Source organism: Mobula hypostoma, chromosome X1 (assembly GCF_963921235.1).
Source record: "Mobula hypostoma chromosome X1, sMobHyp1.1, whole genome shotgun sequence".
NCBI lineage: Eukaryota > Metazoa > Chordata > Chondrichthyes > Myliobatiformes > Myliobatidae > Mobula > Mobula hypostoma.
In genome coordinates, this window is record NC_086128.1 from 35,848,510 (window position 1) to 35,867,006 (window position 18,497).

Consider the following 18,497-nt stretch of genomic DNA (forward strand, 5'->3'; position numbering starts at 1 on the left):
CCTCACTGCATTCACAACCATCTGACCCACATTCCACTTCCTTGCTCATTTGCTCCCATCTGCTCACCAGCTTCATCCACACTCCCTACCTCACCCCGTCCTTCCCTTCACTCCCACTTCATCCTATCCCTCTCTACGACTCTTTGCCCATACACCACCCCACTGTCTTGCCCCCATTTCACCCAGTTCTTCATCACCCACTCCTCCATGCATCTCCCTCCTTCCACCCCATTCCTCTCTGACTCCCATAGACCCTCCCTTCTTCGGTCTCCTCCTGATCCCCTCCCATCCCTTCCATTCCTATCCGGACCCCTCCATGCCCATCCCCTTGACACCCTCCTTCATCCCCCCCAAACTCCTCCTTGAAACCCCCCCTCTCCCACCAAAACATCCTTTCTTCTCCCAACCCCCCCATCACGTACCCCCTCCCTCTGACCTTATCCTCCCTGACCATCTCCAGACTCCTTTCTCCTTCCAACCCCCTCTTCCTCCATGAGCCCCTCCACCACCATTCCCGACCCCACTCTCCCTCTTCTCCCCTCCATGCCACCTCATTTTCCCTGTGCCCATCCCCGCCAATCGGCCTCCTCCTCCTCCCTGAACCTATCTCCCCTCCACTCCTTTCTTCGTCCCATCCCGACACCCCTCTCCCCTCCCAAATCCCCCACCCTCCATTTAAGACACCCCCTTCACAATCCCACGTCCTTCCCCTTTCAAATCCATTCCCACGCCACCCACTCTCCGCTCCCCAGGGGCTCGGTGCCGGGACACGGCCGCCAACTCCACACAGACACACAACCACGACCGCCCGCCCCAGAGGAAAGAAGTCAGACCTTCATGAGAAGGAAAACACACAACTGAACCTCTCCGCATAGTAAAACTTTTACCCCCACCCCTCTAAACATAAAAAGTCGTCAACCCCACCAGAAACCAGAAACAAAACCCACCTCCGGACAGAAAGGCGAGTTTGATTCGCAATTAGTCCGAATGCGTTTTTTTTTAAAAAGAGCCACCGAATGTAAAAATGAAACTCGAAATGTGCGGTCAGCGTGCTGCTTACGGTCTCTAACTTCCCTCAGGTTTTCATTGTTACCTAGGTAAATTTTTACCTCACTTTTTTTCAAAAAGAACATTAAAAATATTTAAGGGATTAAAAAAAAAGAATTTTAAAAAACGGTTGCGAAAGCTCACGCACGAAGTAAACAGGCCGGACGATTGCGCTGCCTCCTACCTGGCTGGTTAAAGCCGCTTGCTGTACTGGTCTACGCCTGGTTTTTGCTTGGAGTTTTACTTTTATTTTTCTTGCTGGGTTAAATGTTTTATTTTTTTCTCCTCGGCTGCTCGCTCGAGCCCTCGGCCCCGCTCACGCTGACGCAGCCCCACCGCCTCCCTCCCACTTCCGCTCCACTTCCGCCCCTCAACGCCGAGCTGCTTGATTGACACACGCTTCCTCAGGACTGCTCAGGCTGCATCCCCAAATCCACGTTTGGTTTGCAAAATAACAAAGCAGTGTCCGAAGGCAATGATGTAAACAAAGCCTGTAAAATATTTATTAGTTATTTACATCACTGAAAGCATTTCTTTGTACTTGGATGGTGAATCGTTGAAAACCGTCTGAGTTTAAAAAAAGTTACTATGAGCAGATGTTTCAAGGACCGTAGGTAAAGATGAGGAAGGGTTTTCAACCTGAAATATTTACTTGTTTAACTTTCCACAAACGCTCATGGATTGGCTGACTTTTTCCAACATTTATGTTTCTGAAACTATTATGGCATTTTGAAATAGATTCAAAAGAAAGAACGCACTAAGCTATATATAGAATTTGACATGTTTCCATTGTACTTCACAGAAGTTTAATTGAATTTGAATCTCACAAAAAGCACAGCATTGTTGATTGAGAATATTGGAAAAAGTCTCTTGTACTAAAACTATCAACGTCAGCAACTGGAAATTCAACCTTGGTCAATATTACTGTATGCACAATTAAGACATGTCAATGTCATTGAAATTAATCCTGGAGGCAGAATACGCATTCTGTTGCAACTAAAAAGTGCGTTTAGTACCGGATCTTTTCGGTTCACCTAAATTATATATAAAATTTTGATTTACAGCGTCATTACAAGTTGGCAGCTCCTTTGGCAATGCAAAGCTCCTACACTGAACTATGACATTAAATCTGAGAAGATCTATTTCTTGGTTAATGCATGTCAAATTTTGCTTTCTGCTCTCTTGGGTTTGCTGACAAAGCATGGAATCTAATGCATGGAAGCGAATTGGACTCCTGTATTGTGAAAGGGACTTGGGTGGCATTTTAACCATGGCCTGGTTGACAGCCTTCTCACAGGCTGAAGCAGTTTAAAGATTAGCAAGAGATATGAAGAGACACTCCAAATAAATCAAAGTATTATTTTTTTTAGGGGGAAGAACTAAATTCAAGGAAAAAGGAAACAGACTCTAACTTCTAGATCTTCCTTCATTAATGAAAATTTCACTAACTACCCGTCCATCACATATATACTTTATACTTACATCTTCCGATTACAGCATATTATACAGTACTGAAGTGATAGAATAGATTATGAGCCCAATTCTCCGAATGCAGGTTAAACCCATAACTTTCTAGCTCAGTATCAAGATTAGCACTACTAACACACATTATCCATTGCATTCTTGTTTATTTCTTTCATTCCCAGATGTTTCCTTAATTCTGCACTGAGAAACAAAATCAACATTGTGTCTAAAAATGGATACAAGTTACAGTTACGTTCACAATAACATGGTGATCCCTTGTGACTCAGCAGCTACATAGAGGATAATCATCATCAAAGTTGCTGGTGAACGCAGCAGGCCAAGCAGCATCTATAGGAAGAGGCGCAGTCGACGTTTCAGGCCGAGACCCTTCGTCAGGCGTTCACCAGCAACTTTGATGTGTGTTGCTTGAATTTCCAGCATCTGCAGAATTCCTGTTGTTAGAGGATAATCACATTTTTTCTAAGCATTTTTAGACCACAGGACATAGGAACAGAATTAGGCCATTCAGCCCATCTAGTCTGTTCTGCCATTTCACCATGGCTGAGTTATCAACCCCGTTCTCCTACCTTCTCCCCATGACCTTTGATGCCCTTATGAATCAAGAACCTATCAACCTCCACTTTAAATATATCCAGTGACTTGGCTTCCAAAGTTGTCTGAGGCAATGAATTCCAGAGATTCAACACCCTCTGGCTAAAGAAAGTCCTCCTCATCTATGTTCTAAAGTGATGTCCTTGTATTCTGAGGCTGTGCCTCCTGCTCCTAGACTCTCCTGTTGTGTATTTAATACTTCAGTTATATTTGAGTAATATTATAAATATGTTGTTTGATTAAGCATCCTTTGCTTATATAATTCATTATGGGTTATATGTAAAAGTATGCATCATCACGCCACCACATCATAAGTGTGCACCTTGCTAAAGTAATGAAATGAAGTGTACACATTCTCCCGGTCTCCCCATGTTTTTCTTTCAATTAGTTTTATGGGTTAGAGTTACAAAACATAAAAGTGGCGATGAGGAAATTTTAAAGTACAATGAGACAACTAGCAACCTGTTGAAGTGCAGCAAGATATTTGAATAAAAAAAAAGCACAGCAATTTGTTTTCTTCACTAGGGGAGTAAGACAATCGAGTTTTTTTAAAAAAGGCAGAAAAGATTGTGTGTTCATAAACAGTAAATACCGGTGATAATAATAATAAATAAAAGAGAAGCAGAAATAACTCACTATATCAGAAAGATGTGTTCTGTTGCACAAAAGCTAACTGGCTGATGTATACTGAATAATTTGAAGCAACTGAAATATCCAATGTAAAGTGAGTGCCATTTTTGCTGAGTGCAATTGGTGGAAAAGCATACAGTTTGCTTAGAAATATGACTGCCCCAACTGAACCAGTCAAAATGAGCTTTGCTGCCATCGTGAAAGTAATGCATGAATATTTTTAAACAAAACTATTGTTGATTGCGGAGTGCTTTAGGTTTCATAAGTGGAATCAAAAAGAAGAGGAGTCCATTTTAGCATATGTGGCTGAATTGAAGAGATTGTCTGAGCATTGTCAGTTCAGTGTTGGGCTTAATGATGCCCTGAGAGGTTGTTTAGTTTGTGGAATCTAGCAAGAAAAGATTCAAAAGCTGTTTCTAACTGAAGCAAAACTCACATTTAAAGGAGTAATTGAAATTGCTATATCAATGAAAACTGCATTCAGAGACACAAATGAGTTGCAGTCAGGAATGAAAGTGAGTGTGAACAAAATTGCAACATCCAAACAGAAACTGGCCTGGCCGAAAAAATTGTGTTGTCGTTGTGGCAGGGTCTCATATACACCAGACCAATGCAGGTTTAAAAGTGAAACTTGCAGAAAATGCAACAAAGTAGGACTTCACACAAAGGGCATGTCAAGCAAACAAAAATAAATGGACTGCACAGAGAAGGGTAAAATACAAAATGTCAAGTTGAAGTTTCAGAAAGAGCACTAATCTGCATGCTGTTAATGAAAAAAATCTTATAATGATGAGAGTGACATGGGACTGAGTAGCCTTATGGCTTACAATGTGAAAACTAACAATAGACAAGCAGTACGGCTTACACCAGAAGTGAGCAGCAAATTAATTAAAATGGAATTGGACACTGGTTCAGTCATTTCACAAAAGACTCGAACAGCATTTCAAAGATAGTGAACTGAAGCCTGCAGATATCAAACTAAGAAGTTATAGTGGAGAAAAGATAACTTCTGTGAGAATCACTTTTCAAACGGTGAAATACAACAACCAACAAGACACATTAGACTTGTATGTAGTAAAAACAGGAAGGCCAGCATTGTGAGCCCGTGATTGGCTGAGACAAATACAACTTGACTGAAGATCCATTCACTATTTGCATGCCACATCTGCTGCAATAGAGTCAACTGAAAACAAATTAAGAAAGATTCTGAATGATGCAACAGCTGAGCTCAAGGATGGCATTGGAAAATTCATACATATCGAGGGTAAATTAATGTTAAAGGAAAATCCCACACCCAAGTTTTACAAAGCCTGTCCATTTCCTGAGATAAAGTTGTCACAAGTGCGGGTACAGGTGGACCAAAAGCAGGACACAAACACGTTTTGTAGCGTTAACAAGAGTAGAGTTTATTAATCATTACTAGGAAAGCAGGGAAGCAAGGATTGTTCAGAGAGAGATCAAGGAGTGAACAAAGCAGAAGCGGGAATAAGCATGGTTAGACTCGGACTTGGACTTGGAACTCGGGACCCGGACTTGGAACTCGGGACCCGGACTTGGAACTCGGGACATCAGAGCCTGGACCGTTTTTTAGACACAGGACACGGAACACTGAGCCAGGGCTCCTCCTTGGTCACAGGGCACAGAGCCGGGACTCTTCTTTTAGACACAGGACGCAGAACACTGACAGACAGGGCTCCCTAACTCAGGGTAGTGGCAAACAGCCGGACCTACCCAGCGGAGACGAGGACACAAGGAGACAGTTCCTAACTCAGGGTAGCGGCAAAACGGCCGGACCTACTCAGTGGAGATGAGGACGCGAAGGGACGGTACCACACAACGATAGAGAGTTCATACCTTGATACGGAATGGCTCCAAGTAGTGGCAAGCCCTTGACGCGGTCCAGGAACTACAGACAGCGGCTCTAGTCTCACTCCGGCGGGTTAACTTGATGGACCCGCTTCGGTGAGGTAGCTTAGCGGCTCGATCAGGCAAGGTAACTTAACAGGCTGGCTCCAGTGAAGAGAGGCGACTTACTGGCACTTGCTTCGGGGAGAAGACTTGAGTAGCTCCGGGGATGTAACTTGGCTTGTTCTGGCGGGGTGACTTGCTCACACTTGCTTCGGTGATGTCCGATGACGATCTAGCATCAAGTAGCTGTAAGCTTGACACTAAATACTGCTCGTTCAGCTGAGACTCAAGTGCCTTTAATTACAGAGCCCAAGAAACACGGGGAAACAATGAATTAAGGAAAACAAGGATTCAACGGTCCTGATCGTGACGCAAAGTAAATTTAAAGGGACCCAGGGAATAACCGATCAGGACCGTGCCAAAAGTAGCCAGTGAACTGGACTGCTGAAGGAATTCTTTCCAAGATTAAGTGGAGCACATGGGTTATGCCAGTCATCCCAGTAACCAAGAAGAATGGGTCTGTCAGGATCTGTGGTGATTTTAAGGTCACCATCAACCCAGCATTGAAAATAGATCAATACCCTCTGCCCAGGACAGAGGATATCTTTGCAGGCCTTTCTGGAGGGAAACACTCTAGCAAAGTGGACTTAGCTGAGGCCTATCTACAGATGGAGATGGAAGAAGAGTCCAAAGTGTTTCTCACCATAAACACCCACAAAGGGCTTTATCACTATAATAGGCTTATTTTTGGGGTAGCATCTGCACCTGCACGCTGACAGAAAGCTACGGACCAGGTACTGCTAGGCTGCCCAGGTACTCAGTGTCACCTGGATGACAGCATTGTTACCGGTAAGGATGACAAGGGACATCTCCAAAATCTCAGAATAGTGTTACAACGATTAGAAGATTATAGGAGCACAATGCAACAAGTGTGAATTCTTTAAACCAAGCATCACTTACTGTGATCACACCATTGACACGCAAGAATTACACATGTGTGCTGAGAAGATTCAAGCAGTGGCGAATACCTCAAGGCCAAAGGATGTGTCACAGTTGTGGACCTTTTTAGGATTTGTCAATTACTATGACAAGTTCCTATCAAACCTGGCTAATGTGCTCCACCCCTTGAACTGATAACTTCAGATCGGGAAGAAATGGCAATGGACAAAGCTGTGTGAGGTGGCTTTCAAAACTGTAAAGAATATGGTGATATCAGACACAGTACTCACACATTATGAACCATTGTCCAGTGAAGCTTGCCTGTGATGCCCTGCCTTATGGCATAAATGCAGTCATGCCACATGGTATGAGTGATGGAAGCGAACGCCCCATAGCCTTTGCATCATGTTCCCTTACCACTGCAGAGAAAAATTACACACAGATTGACTGAGAGGCCTTGAGTCTGGTTTGGCTGTAAAACATTTCAACCGGTACCTGTATGGGAGAGAGTTTACCCTCATTACTGATCATCAACTACTAGTGTCCATTTTCAATCCACAGAGGGGTATTCCACTAACAGCAGTAGCAGAGATGGGCTCTGTTTCTTGGAGGACACAATTACAAGATCAAATTCAATCTGCCGACTAATCTGGAAATGCTAATGAAGTGTTCTGGTTACCCTCGGAAAACGAAATGCCTGAAAAATTTACAAAAGAGGACACTCCTCTTGATGTATTCTCCCTAACACAAATCGAAAGTCTCCCTTTTACAGCAGAGATGATCCAAAGGGAAACCAGAAAAGACCTCACACTGTCCCAGCTCTACATGGCCACCCAAAGTGGCTGGAATGTGCTTCAGAAATTCCAGTTCCCCCATTTTTACCAGTGCCAGGATGAACTTGCCCTTGATGGGGGTTGCCCTATATGTGGGAATTGAGAGTTGTTGTACCATCCAAACTGGGAGCTGAATTGTTGGAGGAGATGCATACTGGTGATATCGATGTGGTCAAAACGAAAGCATTGGTTGAAGCTTTGTCTGGTGGCTTGGGATAGATCAGCCGATCGAGCAGTTTGCCACGCACTGTTCGTGATGCCAACATGTCCAGAAGCTGCCAAGAGCAGTGCCTCTCCATCCCTGGGAATGGCATACATTGCCCTGGCAGAGGATTCATGTGTATTGTGCCAGACTATTCATGGGCACGGATTTCTTGGTAGTAGTGGATGCAGCTACAAAGTTGCCAGAAGTGTTCCCAATAGAGTCCACTACAGCCTCACACACTGTTGATGTGCTGAGAAGCTTTTTCTCAAGGAATGGTGTTCCAGAACACTTAGTCAGTGACGATGGACCACAGTTTGTTGTGAAACAGTTTCAGTCATTCCTGAAAATGAATGGAATAAGACATATTACATCTGAACCATACCACCCAGCAGAACACACTACATTGACACTGAATCAGAAACTCGCCAATTTCCTCCTTGCATTCGCATTGCAGCACGTTCCACAACCAACAACTCACCAGCTAAGCTGTTCCTGGGTCAGCCCTTGCACTCATGCTTGGACCTTCTCAAACCCAATCTCAGAAGGGGTATGCAGGACGAACAGCTGAGACAAACTGAAGTCTCTTCAAACAAGAAGGTTCAATGTTTCGCTGCTGGACAAGCAGTCCTCACAAGGGACTACAGAGATGATCAAAAATGGGTATTTAAAAAGAACTGAACCACTCTCCTACACAGTGGAAATTGGGTCTGATGTTATCTGGAGAGGACACATTGATCAGATGAGGAGAGCAGTCAATTGTTAGAGAAGAAAGGTGGTCAGAGCTGTCAGAACCACTTCCTGCAGTCCCAGAATCAACTCCTACAACCACTAAGGATGAGGCCCAAGAACCTGAGATTATTTCACAGTCATGAGTCTCACCTGCCAAGCAGAGTGACCCCCTTGTCAGGAAAGATGTTATTCCACAAGGGTAAAAAATCCTGCACAGCGATTAAATCTTCAGGTCTGATTTACTGTGCTGTGGATGTCTGTATAGTAGCTGGATTTTAAAGATATTACAGTGTGCACATCTGGCTAAAGGATCTGAAAAGTTGCTCTGTAAATGATCAATGGTGGATCTGTAGTCCCAGATAAATAAACTACAGTTAAATATGGAGCGACTACAATAAGGGCGGAGTCACCACAATAACTGAAACTTCAGATTCTGGTAAACTTGAACATTAATGAATATACCATACCAGGTACAAATAACAAAGCAGGACACAAAATAACCTACATTAACACTCATGTCAATATAATTTCATATTGCAGGCAGAAATATAAAGGTTATTTGATAGCATACTAACAAACATTCCTTTCCAGTAAACACCTACGGCTCAGTGTGTAGAGTCGCTCATTCTAAAAGCAAAAGAAAAATGTTCCAAATCTTTGGGATGTTCACACAATGCGCATCTTGCTTTCGGTTCCATGTTTGAACCACTGGGTGTTTTTCAACATTTTAAAACTTCATGCACTATTACAATTTTTATTGTATTTTGGATTTTGCTCTTTTTTCTTAATTTGATTTTGAAACTGACGTCAATAGTTTCTTGCAGCAACTAAAGCTTTTTTTTTGTAATGCAGATAATTCTATCTACTACACAAGAGATTGATAAAAGAGCCTAGGCCCAAAACGTCAACTGTTTATTCCCCTCCTTAAATGCCATTTGACTTGCTGAATTCCTTCAGCATTTTGTGTATGTTGCTCAACAGTATCTACTTATTCTTATACATTATTTGCTACAATCCTCACAACTAAAATCTTATATAGCCAGACTTCATTTCCAGGTCCTATTCCTCACCACATATTTGCTAGTAATTGCATCTTTGTTAGGGTCTATCATATATGGTTGCATCAATGAACAAGGAAGTCTTTCAATTCATTTTTGCCTGAGAGTTACCCCAGGATATCAATCTTCTCGCATTGTCCAGTTCTCTCCTGATGGAAGGCATGGATTTTGTGGGTACTGCAGCTAGCAGGTCAGAGCGTCACTGCATCGTAGATGTGTGATCTGTCAGACGGTAACATACCCCCTCCTTCAACTCCCTGGGTGTGTAACGTGCCAGCTGGCACTTGGAAAGGGCTCACTGCAGCTAACTAAATATGAGCTACCACTGAAAATCAAAGCAAGTGCAAGAGACTGCAGATACTGGAATCTGGAGTAACAAACAATTTGCTGCAGGAACTCAGAAGGTCGAGCAGCATCTATGGGAGGCTACAGATGTTGCTTAACCTGCTGAATTCCTCTAGCTGATTGTTTGTTGCTCCTGAAAATCAAAAACTGTTTCTGGATCACAAGGGCTACATACAGATGGAATGCCATATGAGACCACACTTGAGGTATCGAGAGCAGTCTTGGATCTAAGAAAGGATGTATTGGCATTGGAGAGGGTCCAGAGGAGGTTCACAAGACTAATCCCAGGAATGAAAGGGGTAACATATGAGAAACGTTTTACAGCTCTGGGCTTGTACTCATTGGAATTTAGAAGAACGAGGAGGGATCTCATTGAAACTTATCAAATATTGAAAGGCCTAGATAGAGGGTGCAAGAAGAGGATGTTTCCTATAGTGGGAGAGGTTAGGACCAGAGGGAACAGCCTCAGAATACAAGGACATCCCTATAGAACAGAAGTATGGAGGAATTTCTTAAGTCAGAGGGTGGTGAATGTGTGGAATGCATTGCCACAGACGACCATGAAGGCCAACTCATTGGGTATATTCAAGGCAGATTTTGATAGGTTCTTGATTAGTAAGGGCATCAAAGGTTATGGGAAGATGATAGGAGAATGGGGTTGAGAAGGATAATAAATTAGCCATGATGGAATGGTGGAGATGATTCGATGGGCCAAATAGCATAATTCTGCTCCTATGTCATATGGCCTTAAAATATACAAACATGTACAGTATGCAGTGTAGATACAATAAAAGTCATTCTACCACACTCGATCTGATAGACTAGGATATTTGCATGCTAAAACACTGCTTCTGTTGTCTCAGCCATACTTGGCTGTATGGCTCTTAAGATTGTTGAAGTCTGTTGCAGCATCATGAGGAAATAAAGATGAGACAGATTAGCTTTATTTGTTTCATATACAGTATATTGAAACATGTGTTGTTTACAGACAACGATGGGAATTGGAGCCTGATCTCACAGTTCGCTCTGTGAAGCATTACACAAACCTCTATGCTACTGTGCTGCCACAGCGCCGCCCCTCACCATCAGCTGCACAGCAAGCAGTTAAAGAGAAGAAAAAGAAGGATGATGTGGAAGAGGATGGGTAAGAGTTTAAGATCAGGAACAGCCACATTTTGCCCAGTGGTCTGTGAATAACCCATCAGAGTGCAATAGAAATAACTTCATCCCATTCTCCATCACCACAGTTCTCTCCTTTGTCTCTGAATGTCAACACATATAATTCCCCACAATGCAAGAATAAAAGCTACCAGAAAGTAAATATTCCAAATCAAATAATGAATGAAATTATGCCATGTTGCACAGTAAATTAAACTAATTACCCCTGTGTGTCTGTCATTGTCTGTCTTCCACGTCCTTTTGTTTACTCCTGCATTCCTGAGCATACACAGCATCTCCATACTGTTCTCAAATATCTGAGCCATTGTGTGTGAACATGAAGCAAGAAGACAAAGTGTATCATTATTTTTGGCTTTTGCACACCACAGCGTCTGATCAGGTTGACTTCTTGGGCATACCTCATTGAGTGACTGAATTATACACAATGAAAACAGATCCTGTCGCCAAACTCATCCATGCTGACCTAGGTGTCTCATTTGCTTACTTTTCCCATATCCCTCAATGTCTTCACTATCCATGCACCTGTATAGATGACTTTTAATTTATTATTATTATTACACTTGCCTCAACCACTTCCTTTGGCAGCTCATTCCATATATAGACCACCCTCTGCACGAAGTTCAGGTCCTTTTAGATCTTTTCCCACTCATCTTAAATTTATGTTCTTTAGTTTTAGACTCCCTCTACCCTGGGAAAAAGATTGTGACTGTCTACCTTATCTATGCACCTCATGATTTGATATATAGGGTCACCCTGAACTTTCTATGCTCTAAGGGGAAAAAATTCCTATCCTATCCAGAATCTGCTTCTTGCTGAAGCCCTCCATTCCCAGTAACATCCTTGTGAATCTTTTTTCCAGCCTTTCCTGCTTATTGGCATCCTTCATATAACTGGGCCACAAGAAATGAGTGCACGTGGTCTCACCAATGATTTGTGCAGTTGCAACATGATGTCCCGACTACTGTACTCAGTATGCTGACAATAAAGGCAAGTATGTCAAACACTTTCACTACCCTGTCTACCTGAAAAGTAGAAGGAACATGATAAGATTATTGAGCAGTCTCCATTGCTGGGTAGATTGGGATGCAGAGTTGAGATTATTCTCAGATCTTTCATGATCTTACTCAGAGTCATTGAGTCGTAGAGCTCAGAAAAAGACCAGCAAGGCCACTATTTATGGTCTATTCATAATTATCCTTAACAAGGTGATGGCTGGCCACTTTGTTAATATAACAAGCAGCACTGTAGCATAGTGGTCAGCGCAATTGATTTACAGCGCCAGTGATCGCTGATTCGTGTTCAATTCTTGCCACTGTCTGTGAGGAGTTTATACATTCTCCCCGTCACCACGTGGTTTCCTCCGGGTGCTTCAGCTTCCTCCCACAGTCCAAAGACCTGTGGTTAGGGCTAAGGTTAATAAGTTACGGGCATACTATGTTGACACCAGAAGCATGGCAACACTTACGGCCTGCCCCCAGCACAATCCTCGTTGATTAGATTTGATGCAAATGACGCATTTCACTGAGTGTTTCAAAGTTTTGATGCACACGTGATAAATAAATCTAATCTTTAATCTTAAACAGTTTGACACAGTGGCTTATTAGATTGCAGGCATTAGATTATTTATTAACTATATGTACTAGATTATTAGAACATTAGGAAGTTTTTGAGAAGAACAGGCCATTCAGCCCAACAAAGCTTGCCAAATTCCTATTCACATTGTGTGTTGGAATAACTATTGAGTTTAGATTTGAAGGTCTCTAAGGTACTACTTTCAACTACATAACTAGGTAGTTTGTTCCATGTGCCCACAACTCACTGTGTAAAGAAATGCTTCCTGATGTTAGTCTGAAATCTCCCTTTAACTAGTCTCTACCTATGGCTCCATGTTCACGCTGATGGATTAATTTTGAAGTAGCAGCTGGTGTCCACCTTACGTATATCTTTAATGATTTTGAACACTTCTATCATGTCTCCTCTCATTGTACGTCCACTTGGGCTAAAAAGATTTAATTCTTTCAACCTTTCTTCATAGCTCATATCCTGCATTGCCCTTCTCTGGACTCACTCCAGTACCTTCACATCCTCACAAAATATGGAGACCAAAATTGTGCACAGTCCTCAAGGTGTGGCCTCACAAGTGCATTTTACAGCTTAAGGAGGACGTCTCTAGACTTGAACTCCACTGAGCGCATTTTATAGTCCAACATTCTATTAGTTTATTAATATGAACTATAGTTATTAGGTTATTCAAAGCAATTTAAAGTAATCAAATTACATTGAAGTGGGTTTTTATTTATGCAAAGGCTCGACTAAGTAAGAGTTGTAGGTGTTGTAGGGGGTCTCTTCTTTGTATGTCAAATTTAAAATGGCTTCTTCGTTATGTTAATCTTTTAAATGGCTGCGTACGTGGATTAAAATGGCTTCTATGTTATGTTAAATGCTGAGAAAGCCTCTAGCTAGACATTTGCTTGGGTTAATACAGACAGCAGGGTGCTATGAGACAATAGGTGTTCATGTTATCGTTTCTTGGGGTGATAATGCTGTCTCATATGACTGTGGATGGGTTTTTTGGCGGGGAGTCGGAGGAGAGACGGAGAGGATGGTGGATGTGCGAAAGTCTCCGATCGATCACTGCGGGTGGTCCCGAGCCGTGAGTCGACAGGATCCGGGTGGTCGTCCGGAATCGATTGAGCTCCAACTTGTGCACGAAGAACCTGGACTTTGATAAGTCTGGCGCCTTTTTTTTCCCCATTACTTCCTTTTCTGTATCGAGCTTATATTAATTTCATAGACTTAGTAATATCTATAAAGTGTACTGAGTAAAACGTACTGTGTGTGCTGGCTGATGATTGATGTGTGGGATCGAGTCGGGTGGCAGTGGTACAGCAACCGACCCAGCGGGAAGCGTTCAGGCCGGTGCCGGGCGGGATTTCCCCTAGACATATACGAGCTAATATAGCTGAGCGCTACATTTCCTGAAGTGAACCTATTGGATTTTAAGAACAATCCAGCAGTGTCATGGAGACTCAAGAGACTGCAGATGCTAGAATTTGCAGCAACAATCAATCTGCTGAAAGAAGTCAGTAGTCAAACAGCATCTGTGGGAGGAAAGAAATTGTTGATGTTTCAGGTCAAAGCCCTGTTTAAGTAGTGTCCTGGTCCCAATACTGATGTTAACTTCTTTTAAAAGAAATTTCCAGAGAATTTATTTTTCTGAATTTAAATTCAGCTGGCTTCATAGTCAGTTTAAACTCCTGATTCCAGATTTCTTGTCCAGCACTTTAATCAGCACACTGCCTTTCCTGTAGCTTGAAAGACGCCATTTTATTAGTTTGCACTTGACCTAATTATATGAGAGTGTTTTATTGCCTGTTTTTTGATAGGCTGGAAAAACTTGCTTGGGAGGATGCACTGACTGAATACATTCATAAAGTTCTGTTGTTACAACAGGAGGCCTGCATTCAGTGACTAGATGCTAAGTTGCATTGTCCATATTGAAAGGATTACAGGGCCCACTGAAGGGATTCACCAACAAGCTGAGGGCATCATTTAGCAACACACACAAATGAACTCAGCAAGTCGCGCAGCATCTATGGAGGGGAATAAACAGTTGATGGTTTGGGTCAAGACCCTTCATCGGGATTGGAAAGAAAGGGAGCAGGAGCCATAATAAGAAGGTCGGGGGAGGGGAAGGAATAAATGCTGTCAGGGCAGTTGATAGGTGAGACCAAATGATTACCCTCTCACCCCTTCTTCTCACCTGCCCATCATCACCCTCTGGTTACTCTCCTCCTTCCCTATCTTCCATGGTTCACTGTCTTCACCTAATAGATTCCTTCTTCTTCAGTCCTTTATAGCTTCCACCTATCCCCTCCCCACTTCGTACTTCATTCACCTCCCCCCCCCCCCGCAACAAGCTATTGGGTAATGTAATGGGTGACAGATGACACATATTGTCCGTAATAGAAACTGTTCTACATAGTTCACAAACACCATCATTAAGTTGTTGTGTTCACTCAATGGTGAGATGGTGTCTGATGTAATGACGTCAGTGTAAGGAGATTGCTTTTGCTTGGTTCATAATGGAAGTAAAGGACAGCGGCTTTTGTTAAGCCCATAAAACAACTCTCGCGTGCTTTATTCACAAAATCCTACATTGGTGACCCCGATGCTCTTGGACAATTCCAGAATTACTCAATGACCTGTCAACCAACACAGTCACTTTGAAGCTGCTGGAGTTTTTGGAACAGCATCCTATCACATGGTTTGCACGGGCGGAAGCCCAGTTCGTGCTGCAATAAATCACTGAGGATAATACCAAATTTTACAACGTCGTAGCATTGCTAAGTAGTTCCACTGCAGCCAGAGCCTACTAGAAGACCCACCTGCACATGATAAATCTGTCACTCTGAAAACTCACCTATTACAGACTTTTGAGTCTGAGCGTGCCAGTTGCTCTCCTTGCTCGGCCTGGGTGACGCTAGGCCTTCAGAACTAATGGACCACATGCTGGGCAATCACCATCCTTGTTTTATTTTTAAATAACTCTTTATACAACAAATGCCTGATCAAATTTGCACAGTTCTCACTAATACACCCATGAAGGACATCAGGGAACTTGCTAAATGGCCGGTATTCTATACTCAGCCGGGCAGAGCTGCATCGTTCCTCCTCCTTTCCCTGCATTAGTAAGCCCTGTCAGCAGAGCCTCCAGCAGACTCATGCCCACAACTCCAAACTAGTCAGTGGCGGGTCTGTGTTTTTACCATGCACGTTTCGGCACAAATGCCAATAAATGGCGGCCACCATGCAGCTTCGACAGTGCCAGCACATCAGGACATCAGAGGTCAGTGAACACCATGGGTTCCAGCTGCCAGGGTCGTCTACTGTTCATTACGGACACCCCTTTCAGGGAGACACTTCCTGCAGGACATGGGCACTCAAGTGAGTGTGCTGCTCGCATCACCAATTGAATATAAGGCAGAGAGAGACGAACCCTCAGTAAAGGCTGCCAATGGCAGCAGGATCCAAACTTATGGGACATGATGTGTGATGCTTTACTTCAGTGGATGATGCTGCTCATGGGACTTTGTCTTGGCTGAAATTGCTAGACCTCTGCTCAACACAGATTTCCTGTGTGCCAAAGGACTGCATGTGGAAACATAGAAACATAGAAACATAGAAAATAGGTGCAGGAGTAGGCCATTCGGCCCTTCGAGCCTGCACCACCATTTATTATGATCATGGCTGATCATCCAACTCAGAACCCCGCCCCAGCCTTCTCTCCATACCCACTGATCCCCGTAGCCACAAGGGCCATATCTAACTCCCTCTTAAATATAGCCAATGAACTGGCCTCAACTGTTTCCTGTGGCAGAGAATTCCACAGATTCACCACTCTCTGTGTGAAGAAGTTTTTCCTAATCTCGGTCCTAAAAGGCTTCCCCTCTATCCTCAAACTGTGGCCCCTCGTTCTGGACTTCCCCAACATCGGGAACAATCTTCCTGCATCTAGCCTGTCCAATCCCTTTAGGATCTTATACGTTTCAATCAGATCCCCCCTCAATCTTCTAAATTCCAACGAGTACAAGCCCAGTTCATCCAGTCTTTCTTCATATGAAAGTCCTGCCATCCCAGGAATCAATCTGGTGAACCTTCTTTGTACTCCCTCTATGGCAAAGATGTCTTTCCTCAGATTAGGGGACCAAAACTGCACACAATACTCCAGGTGTGGTCTCACCAAGGCCTTGTACAACTGCAGTAGTACCTCCCTGCTCCTGTACTCGAATCCTCTCGCTATAAATGCCAGCATACCATTTGCCTTTTTCACCGCCTGCTGTACCTGCATGCCCACTTTCAATGACTGGTGTATGATGACACCCAGGTCTCGTTGCACCTCCCCTTTTCCTAATCGGCCACCGTTCAGATAATAATCTGTTTTCCTATTTTTGCCACCGAAGTGGATAACTTCACATTTATCCACATTAAATTGCATCTGCCATGAACTTGCCCACTCACCCAACCTATCCAAGTCACCCTGCACCCTCTTAGCATCCTCCTCACTGCTAACACTGCCACCCAGCTTCGTGTCATCCGCAAACTTGGAGATGCTGCATTTAATTCCCTCATCCAAGTCATTAATATATATTGTAAACAACTGGGGTCCCAGCACTGAGCCTTGCGGTACCCCACTAGTCACCGCCTGCCATTCTGAAAAGGTCCCGTTTATTCCCACTCTTTGCTTCCTGTCTGCTAACCAATTCTCCACCCACACCAATACCTTACCCCCAATACTGTGTGCTTTAAGTTTGCACACTAATCTCCTGTGTGGGACCTTGTCAAAAGTCTTTTGAAAATCCAAATATACCACATCCATTGGTTCTCCCCTATCCACTCTACTAGTTACATCCTCAAAAAATTCTATGAGATTCGTCAGACATGATTTTCCTTTCACAAATCCATGCTGACTTTGTCCGATCATTTCACTGCTTTCCAAATGTGCTGTTATCACGTCCTTGATAACTGACTCCAGCAGTTTCCCCACCACCGACGTTAGGCTAACCGGTCTATAATTCCCCTGTTTCTCTCTCCCTCCTTTTTTAAAAAGTGGGGTTACATTAGCCACCCTCCAATCCTCAGGAACTAGTCCAGAATCTAATGAGTTTTGAAAAATTATCACCAATGCATCCACTATTTCTTGGGCTACTTCCTTAAGCACTCTAGGATGCAGACCATCTGCCTCTGGGGATTTATCTCCCTTCAATCCCTTCAATTTACCTAACACCACTTCCCTACTAACATGTATTTCGCTCAGTTCCTCCATCTCACTGGACCCTCTGTCCCTTACTATTTCCGGAAGATTATATATGTCCTCCTTAGTGAAGACAGAACCAAAGTAATTATTCAATTGGTCTGCCATGTCCTTGCTCCCCATAATCAATTCACCTGTTTCTGTCTGCAGGGGACCTACATTTGTCTTTACCAGTCTTTTCCTTTTTACATATCTATAAAAGCTTTTACAGTCCGTTTCTATGTTCCCTGCCAGTTTTCTCTCATAATCTTTTTTCCCCTTCCTAATTAAGCCCTTTGTCCTCCTCTGCTGAACTCTGAATTTCTCCCAGTCCTCAGGTGAGCCACTTTCTCTGGCTAATTTGTATGCTTCTTCTTTGGAATTGATACTATCCCTAATTTCTCTTGTCAGCCACGGGTGCACTACCTTCCTTGATTTATTCTTTTACCAAACTGGGATGAACAATTGTTGTCGTTCATCCATGCAACCTTTAAATGCTTGCCATTGCATATCCACCGTCAATCCTTGAAGTGTCATTTGCCAGTCTATCTTAGCTAATTCACGTCTCATACCTTCAAAGTTACCCCTCTTTAAGTTCAGAACCTTTGTTTCTGAATTAACTATCTCACTCTCCATCTTAATGAAGAATTCCACCATATTATGGTCACTCTTACCCAAGGGGCCTCTCATGACAAGATTGCTAATTAACCCTTCCTCATTGCTCAAAACCCAGAATGTAGACCTTAAGAACTTGA

At 43.2% G+C, this 18,497-nt stretch overlaps 1 protein-coding gene across 5 annotated transcripts in view; it reads right to left on the minus strand.

Annotated features, from left to right (window-relative positions):
* Positions 1–18,497, minus strand: part of LOC134340471 (signal transducer and activator of transcription 5B-like) — a 168,212-nt gene that overhangs the window by 113,767 nt on the left and 35,948 nt on the right. For 2 of the 5 annotated variants that reach the window (XM_063037772.1, XM_063037773.1), the window contains exon 1: positions 1,232–1,376. The exons of 1 other annotated variant lie outside the window; for it this stretch is intronic. The gene's annotated coding sequence lies outside the window, so the exon portion shown is untranslated. Of the gene's footprint in view, positions 1–947; positions 1,120–1,195; positions 1,377–18,497 lie in introns of those variants that run through there. 2 more of the 5 variants (XM_063037775.1, XM_063037776.1) reach the window with 2 other exon arrangements.